This window comes from Alosa alosa, chromosome 6, assembly GCF_017589495.1.
Source record: "Alosa alosa isolate M-15738 ecotype Scorff River chromosome 6, AALO_Geno_1.1, whole genome shotgun sequence".
Taxonomy (NCBI): Eukaryota; Metazoa; Chordata; class Actinopteri; order Clupeiformes; family Clupeidae; genus Alosa; species Alosa alosa.
The window spans coordinates 6225899-6234333 of record NC_063194.1 but is presented as its reverse complement, the minus strand read 5'-3'; positions in this window follow the sequence as shown (position 1 = coordinate 6234333).

Genomic DNA, 8435 nt, shown 5'->3' with positions numbered 1-8435 from the left:
TGCCGGACCCCCGGCCGACGGCCTCACTTCATCCCATGCTTGGTGCTCATCCATACATTCAGCCGCATCCAGCATGAGGAAACATGCATGATCTGCTGATGACAGGCGATTAGGATCAATTCAAATGTGGATGCCACTCTCACTTAAGCTCGTTGGGAAATGCATAGGCGGTCTTGTGTAAAAAGGGATTTTACATTTCTGTCTGGCGCATTCACTCTTCAGCTATGTCCCAGCTATGTATTAAATGTAACCCCAAAACATACAACCCGGACCAACACTTAAGCCAGAGATCACTAAAGGTAGACTCAAGAAATCCACTGAAAATCTACTTACCTTTCCTTTCCCATTTTTTCATGTCATTTTTCATTGAGCTTTCTTGTGTCTACCATGGCTTTGTTTCTAGTCTAACCATCAGCACACCGTTGATTGATCGCTGGGTCAGACTTGTGGGTACATCATTCAGCCGGACAGCAGCGATGTGTGTCTTCCATGACAGAAGCATGAAGGAGACTGCCACGGTGACAGCGTCTGACCACCCTCTGGAAATCTATCAAAGGCAGTGGAGCAAAACCTTGAGATCAAGAAGGACATGCACTCCAAACGCGTCCACCTAGCGCACGTGTGCACACACACACACACACACACACACGCACACACACACACACACACTCACATTCCTACACACACACCGGAAACAAGCGAGACAGACTTGATAAGTCACAAACAAATAGCTGGGGACTTACTTACACCCAGGCAGGTGGCAATGTCACCGTTCTGCCTGTCACTTTGGGTAAGACTGTGCTCCATCACCTCTCCGTATCTCGCGAGCGCACACATACAAACAAGGCGCCCAAACCATCGAGAGTGGAGCAGCGTGATCTTACAGTAAACCGTCTGACACCGACAGACGGTTGTGTCTACAGGACTGCAGGATGCGTCAGACATCAATTGCTTTGACCTTCTCCCTCAGTAGACACCTTAATGGTCAGAGGGCCTCAATTTTGGTCAATCAGACCTGATTGTGCTTCGCTTCCCCTCATTAGTATCACTGTGCGTCAACTATGCTGATTTTCAATCAGTCACATCATACAGTACAGTTCTTTGTGTTATGCTACTGTATGTAATTAAACAACGGAAAAGGCCATGCAAAGCACGTGCACAAATGCAGGCGTGCTCAGCACTCTCGAAAGATTGGAACACATTGACACAGAATGAAATGCAGTTTACTGTGCAACTAATCTAAGAATCGGCTCTTTTGGACAGATGTAATTTTGGGGGCAGAATTCTCATTGGCGGTGCAAAAAAGCAAGGTTAGTGGAAACCGTCTGCTATCTTGAGAAGCTAATGATATTTATGCAAATGGATATTTAATGGATTTGTGCCAACAGGAGGTGATAACCACAGCTATGTGCAGCCTGAAGGCTCAGAGGATGCCTCTCCTGGGGCCAACACTTCGGTGATAACACAATACATTCCAGGTTGCCGTATCAGCCGCTGATAGACTAGGGAAAACGCTCCATTGGGGGAATATACATAATGCTGAAATAATGTTTTTATATCATAGATAATAGAGGAAATAAACAACATGAGAAAGTCATGGTCCTGATTTTGAAGATGAATCAGATTGAGTTGATTACAGGGTTTATTTGTGTGAAAATCAGCGGTACTTCAGAGGCACAGTAAAACAGGTGTCATTTTGACAATGCCAAAGATGTAGGTACAGAGATGCAACCTCAGGCACTTCAGAGCAAACGTTGCAAACACTTTAACCCTCCTGTTATCCTTGGGGTCAATTTGACCCCAAGCAATGTTTAACATCATAAAATATATGGTTCACTTTTCATGACTTTTATGGTTCACAAGTTTCATGACTTTTCTTCAATTGAAGGGTACAACAGAGTTAGCATGAAATTTGTACAATAATATGTTTTCAATGTCCTGTACAAATATGTACATTGTACATTGATGTTCCTTGGGGTCAGTTTGACCCCAGCTGTATGAAACATAAGATACATGAATATTTGACACATTATGTATATTATTATTGTAATATGAGAACATATTGTTATTATCATTATTACATATACAAGTACATATTACATATAAGTCATTTTGGCAGGACTGTATAAGTCAAAAGGGGAAGCAACAGCAAGCCTTTGGGCTGCTGACACTGGATGGGCAATATTGCCAGCCAGGGTTCCAAGGTTCATAAAGTGGTGTGGGGGGGTGGGATTGTTTTGTAGGGCTTTTGATGGTGGTTACTACGCTCTTGTTAAGTACCTGTCACAAAAAAACCTGGGTAACAATATCAATTATAATCATTTTCTGAGTTTATTTAGCTGGGGTCAAATTGACCCCAAGGATAAAGAGTGTCGGTAAGATTTGAGGATAACACAAGGGTTAAAACTGATTGAAGCATCTGTTGCGCGGACATACAGATAAACACTCTTGATAGATTTTCCATTAGTTGCCCAGTTCTTCTTCTGTTACAGTAATTGTTGTTTGTTTGTTTTCTTTTGTCTTGTTCCATAGCATGTACCAGCATTGTCTTGTTCCGCAAAAAAGACAGTCTTCAGTCACTGAAGTTAACTGATGTTCAGCAGTTCAGATGTGAGCCTGGAAACAGGTATTGTGTAGATATCCTCACTTTAGTCTCTTTGTAATGTACCCATCATCAGAAAGGATCAGAGGCAGAGACGTCCCTATCCTTACTTGATCCTTCAACCCTTGTTCCCCATACAGATGGAGTGAATGGACATGCCTTTATCAAATTGCTGTTTGTGGAAGAAAACATGAAAAGAAAAAGCTACTTCATACACAGGCTGTTTGTGAGAAGAGGCTTGGAATGAATTTGATCTGGGGGTTGTGTGGGCAAACTAGAAAGTGGCTTTGTTGGCGGCAAATCTAATCTGTAGTCTGTGGACCTTTCAGACGAAGGATGTAAGTAGTGTTCTGTGTGTGTGTGTGTGTGTCTGTGTGTTTGTGTGTGTGTGTGTGTTTGTGTGTGTGTGTATGTGTGTGTGTGTGTGTGTGTGTGTGTGTGTGTGTGTGTATGTGTGTGTGCAAGGGGGTTGTGGTAGCAGAGAGGACCAGCTTTGGCCCTAGCCTGGTGGGCTTGTGGTCTGTAGCAGCAGCAGAAGCAGAAGCAGCAGAGGGTGACTGACTAATCCCCCTCATGAGCGGCCGCCTGTCTCCGTCTCCTCACGTTGCCCCAGCGGTGCAGGTGCTAGCTGAAGGTGCTGACAGCTGTTTGTGTGTGTCCATCGTAGGGCACTGCTCTTGCTCCTCTCTCCCACACCCCAGTGCCCCCCTACAGTCCACCAGACCAGCACCAGCAGCAGCAGCAGCAGGATAAAGCCAGTGGTGCCGTGAGAGCTGGAAGATGCACAAGCCACCAGCGTGATGCATCCAACTGCCTTGATTGCGCCTATAGCCTTGGTTTCCATTGGTGGTTAGAGCAATGGGATTGGATCTCTCACTCTCTTTTTCTCTTGGACATCTCTCACGCTTTCTCTTTTGGGGTTAATATATCACTCTTCTATTGAATTGGAACTCTCTCTTTTCCTTCCTCTCTGCATCTCTCTCTCTCCCTCTGTGACTGTATCTCATACTCTGTCTGTCACACACACACACACACACACACACACACACACACACACACACACACACACACACACACATACAGACACACATGCAATCTCCCTTTTGGGTTAATACTCTGCCTCATTAAAAATGGCAATGTCTTTGTTTGGATTGCCACCATATGGTGCGTGGGGTCATGCAATAATATCAGCAAAGCTGTGGAACAGATTTGAAGTGGGTTGGGTTGGGTCTGTACAGCACGCCCTATTTAAAACATGCTGTAGGTTGCCAAACTCACACCATGACTTGCCGAATACATTTAATTAGACAAGATTTCGTAAGATATGGGTTTCTCACTCAATAAGCGCTTTCAGACATACGTGTAAGACCGGAGGTTCTGCGGATGTTAAACAGGGCCGTATATCTGAACGACATAACCGGTCATATAGAAGTCCGAATTTAGCTGGTTGTTCTACTACTCCCCCCCTAGTATTTCCTCCGGACATTATGTAAATTGTGCTGTGTCTGAAGAAACGTAGAACATGCGGTTAAAATTCACACCTAGTGAGAGGGCGTATTGGTGACGTTTCTTTCGTGCGTCCATGTGGTTAAATCTGACTTAAATGCCAGTGTTATGATGGAGTGGCATAGTGCTGTCCAGAAAATCTCCGACCTGGAAAGATGCAGACATCACGGAGCTACTGTCCATGAGGGCAGACAGCTTTGTGATAGAACACATGAAGAGAATGGCAAGAGACACGTAGCCTACAACTGCATGGCAAGGCCAAACGAATTCAAAAGACTGAATCATCATAAGCAGAAGGCGCTGAAAAGGCAGTAGCCTACATCGACGTTGTTGACGACAATAACAGGAGTATTTAATAAATTGTTAGCCAACACGGTTTTCTGTTCATTGATAGCCTTCTCATGACATCACTGCTGAGCTCGCTGATATTTGTTGAGCATAAATATGCATAGAGAAAATTAAAACGAAGAAAACCCAACTTTGTTCCAAGCTCCTTACGTAAATGCAATAGATACATAGGGAGCGGATGCTTTTGGAAAATATAAACCATGAAAAAACGAACCACTTCACTGTTATGTTAGTATTTTGTTTGTTGCTTAAAAACGTTGTATATGATGGCCTTGAAGTCTTGAGTTAGCCTACTGAATTGGCTGGTACCATAAAGTTTGTGCATGCTCTCTCTCTCCAACGCAAACCAGATTTGGGGTTCCATAGCCAAGTAATTCTGCTACATAACGTTGAAAACAGATAAATGTGTTTATTCGAAGCACACATACAAATACTGTAGGTCAATTTCAAGTGCGCACTTACTTCAAGTATTAGCCTACGCACAATAGATTTTTCTTCTTTAGCCTACATAATGCATACACTTTGTAAACAAACAGCAGCTGTGACAGGCAGCGGCCGCATATATTCTGCATCATATCTCGCATCTTGTGAACTCTACAAGCCCCCCCCCCCTCTTTCGACAACCACGCGGAGATTCTGTGTAATGCGTGTATGTCGTTCACACATAGGTCCGTATAAGGTCAGTATAAGGTCCGCAGGTTAGCATCATATCTGAATCATCCGAAGGGTAGGACCTCCATTTGACAAACCTCCGCATATACTCCGGAAGTTATATCTGAAAGCGCTTATTGACAGTAAATTAGATGCCTCACAGATTTTGCTTACCAAATCATTTCAGCCAGAATAGAGACAAACCAAAAGTTAGCATCATTCACAGCGAGGAAGAAATTCTTGTTGTATTTGTAAAATGTATTTGATCCCTACTCTCTTGTCTTTAGCTGTAACTAGCACTAACTTTAACAAACTCACAGACGCACACACACACACTCTCTCTCTCACACAAATACACATACACACTCTCATATACACAAACCAACCAACACTCACACACACACACACTCTCTCTCTTTCTCTCTCTCTCTCTGTCTCTCTCACACACACACTCCAAATAAACAAACACTCACACACACACACACACACACACACACACACACACACACACACACACACACACATACACAAACTCATATACACAAACAAACAAACACACACACACACTCTCTCTCTCTCTTTCTTTCTCGCTTTCTCTGTCTCTCTCAGACACACAGACTCACTCTCACACACACTCTCTCTCACACACTCACACTCATCATACTCATACTCATACACACACACACACACACTCTCTCTCTCTCACACACACACAAACACTCACTCACTCACACTCATCATCCTCATACTCTCTCTCTCTCTCTCTCTCTCTCACACACACACACACACACACACACACACATACACACACACACACACACACACACACACACACACACACACACACACAAACCAACTCACCCAAACCTGATACGTGCCCCTCCCTCATCAGACGTGACATAATGGGAAGGCCAGCCTGGGAACTCATTTTCATTTTTGAAATAAGGGGAAGTGGCGCAGACCAAACAAACACTCGTCTGGGGCATCAGTCAGTGAGGCGGCGGCGGCAGTGCGGGATAGTGGTCCGGCGTGAGAGGTGCAGTAAATCTGACTCTCCTCTCCTCTCCTCTCCTCTCCTCTCCAGTCCTCGAAACAAGGCTATTACAATACAGGGCCGGGCCCCGTCTGATTGATGCAGGCAGTTGAAGTTTGCTGCTGCCGCTGTCTCTCGTCTCTCTCTCCGTCTTTAAGTTAGAGGAGTGGGCGAGCTGATCGATTGTGGATGCAAGACTGAGTGACACTTCATAGCTTCCGTCTATCTGTCCTTTCTCTCTATCTCTCTCTCTCTCTCTCTCTGACTCTCTCTTTCTGTCTCTCTGTTCTTCTCTTTCTCTATCCCACTATCTCAGTCTACAGCCCCTTCCATCTTCATTTCAGTAAATGGGTTCTTTTTGGCCATATAGATTCACAGTGGTACCCCATAGGCTCCAAGTCTACCATTGAAGGAGATGTTCACGTGGTGCACGTATTGCAAGATGAATTATAATCAGACCGCATTACTTTGATGTTATGCAGTGGTCTCCTTCGATCTCCATTTTCTTTATCTTTGAATTGTTGGAACATTTCGAAGGCGGTTATTAGTATGCTACTCCAGCCTCTAAGCTTCACTCCTAAAAAAGCTTTTATTTGGTGAAACTTCTTTGACCAATGTTTTCAAGTGTATCTCTCCATTTATTCCAGTATTTGACTTTGTCAAGACTGTAGTTGTGATATCAGACTCAAATCCCCCCCAGGAATACCATATTGAATTTTAGCTCTCTTTTTCTCCCAACAGTTCTGTGGGAAGGCTAAAAGAAATTCAGTATGGACTCGCACTTGCTTTGGTAAGAGTATTTCTCCCGCCCTCCTGCTGTCTTCCTCCTTCCTTCTGTCTCTCTCTCTCTCTCTCTCTCTCTATCTCTCTCTCTTTCTCCCATGTATTTCTGAAGTTCCCCAAGTTCTCACAGCCATTTTGGCTTCTACACTGTAAGTGCATGGATCCCTTTCAAAGCTCTTTTTTTTCGTTGTCTTTTCTATTAGGGAGTCGATGAGACTTTTCTTCTCCTTAGAGGTTGGAATTGGAATTCAAGCGCCCTCTTACATGATAAAAGAAAAAAAGAGCTTTGACCAAGATGGCGGCACTGCTTGTCAATTCCAATTACGGTTTGTCTCCCTGCGACCAGGGTTTAGGAAGAGAAATCTTTACAAGCTATCAGATGCTTGTCTCAGCCATTCTATGCCCCCCCCACCACCTTTCCCTGCCAGACAACAGCTGGGTGAAGGGAGATTGTAAAGAAACGTGATAGATGGTGGCCCAGATGCCCAGACAGCCCAACCCCAGCCACTCCAGACGGGCATCTCTGTCTTACCCAGCTCAGCTGTCCAAACCCAAGAGGCGGTTGGAGGTGTGTGGGGCAGGGGGGATATGACACGCCACAGGACGCTGACAGATCAATATTTAATCTTTAATGTGCCTCAGCGGGTAGAGCTCAAATACGCAAGACTTTTTTGTTTACAATATATTACCGACCCAGAGGCCCAGTGCGCAGCTTTCATGGCCGAAAAACAAAATCAGGCGTTGGGCTCATCTGAGGGTTTTTATCGACTGAAGGGGAAATAACGCGCAAACATTTTACACGCAGTGAAGAGACCACGCAGCAAAAGACTCACAGACACAAAGCTGGCGCCAGGATGAGGAGAATCAGGCTATTGATTAGTTTTTGTCCCTCTGTTTGTGCTGAAACGTTCTCTACATGTTAATGGAATATGCCTCAATAGAAAACTCTGGACAAAACAGTCTGCTTTGTCAATGCTGTTCTAACTACTTCTAACTAAGTCCTGGCATAGGGCAATTAATAAAAGTGACAAAGAAGTTGAAAGCCCATACTTATTTGTATGGAGGTTGTTGTTTTAGGTTTCTTTAAGTTTCTTTAGGCATGTTCTGCCACATATTATCAATATGGACAAATGTCAGTCAAGTCACTCATCATGGTTATCTTTATACTAAACAGATAACTTGTCATCGATATCTATACCATCTATACAAGGTGATACGTTTATGTATTTGTCAATCATACATTTTTATTCTTTTAGAGAAAAAATGAAGGGATGCCCCGTCCTTATTCTTGACAAATAATGTAGAACAGAAGCTGAAATAATGTGCTGCTAATAAATGCCAAGGGAGCATCCACAGACACACCCAGGATCTGTTTATTTACCTGATAATTCAAGGTTAGCAGTCATAACTCAGCTTTTACCCTTCCCAGCATGCCCAGTGTCTCACATTGAGGCACTCTCTCAAGCATCTCCAAAGCATCAGAACCCCCCCCCCCTCCCACACACACACCAC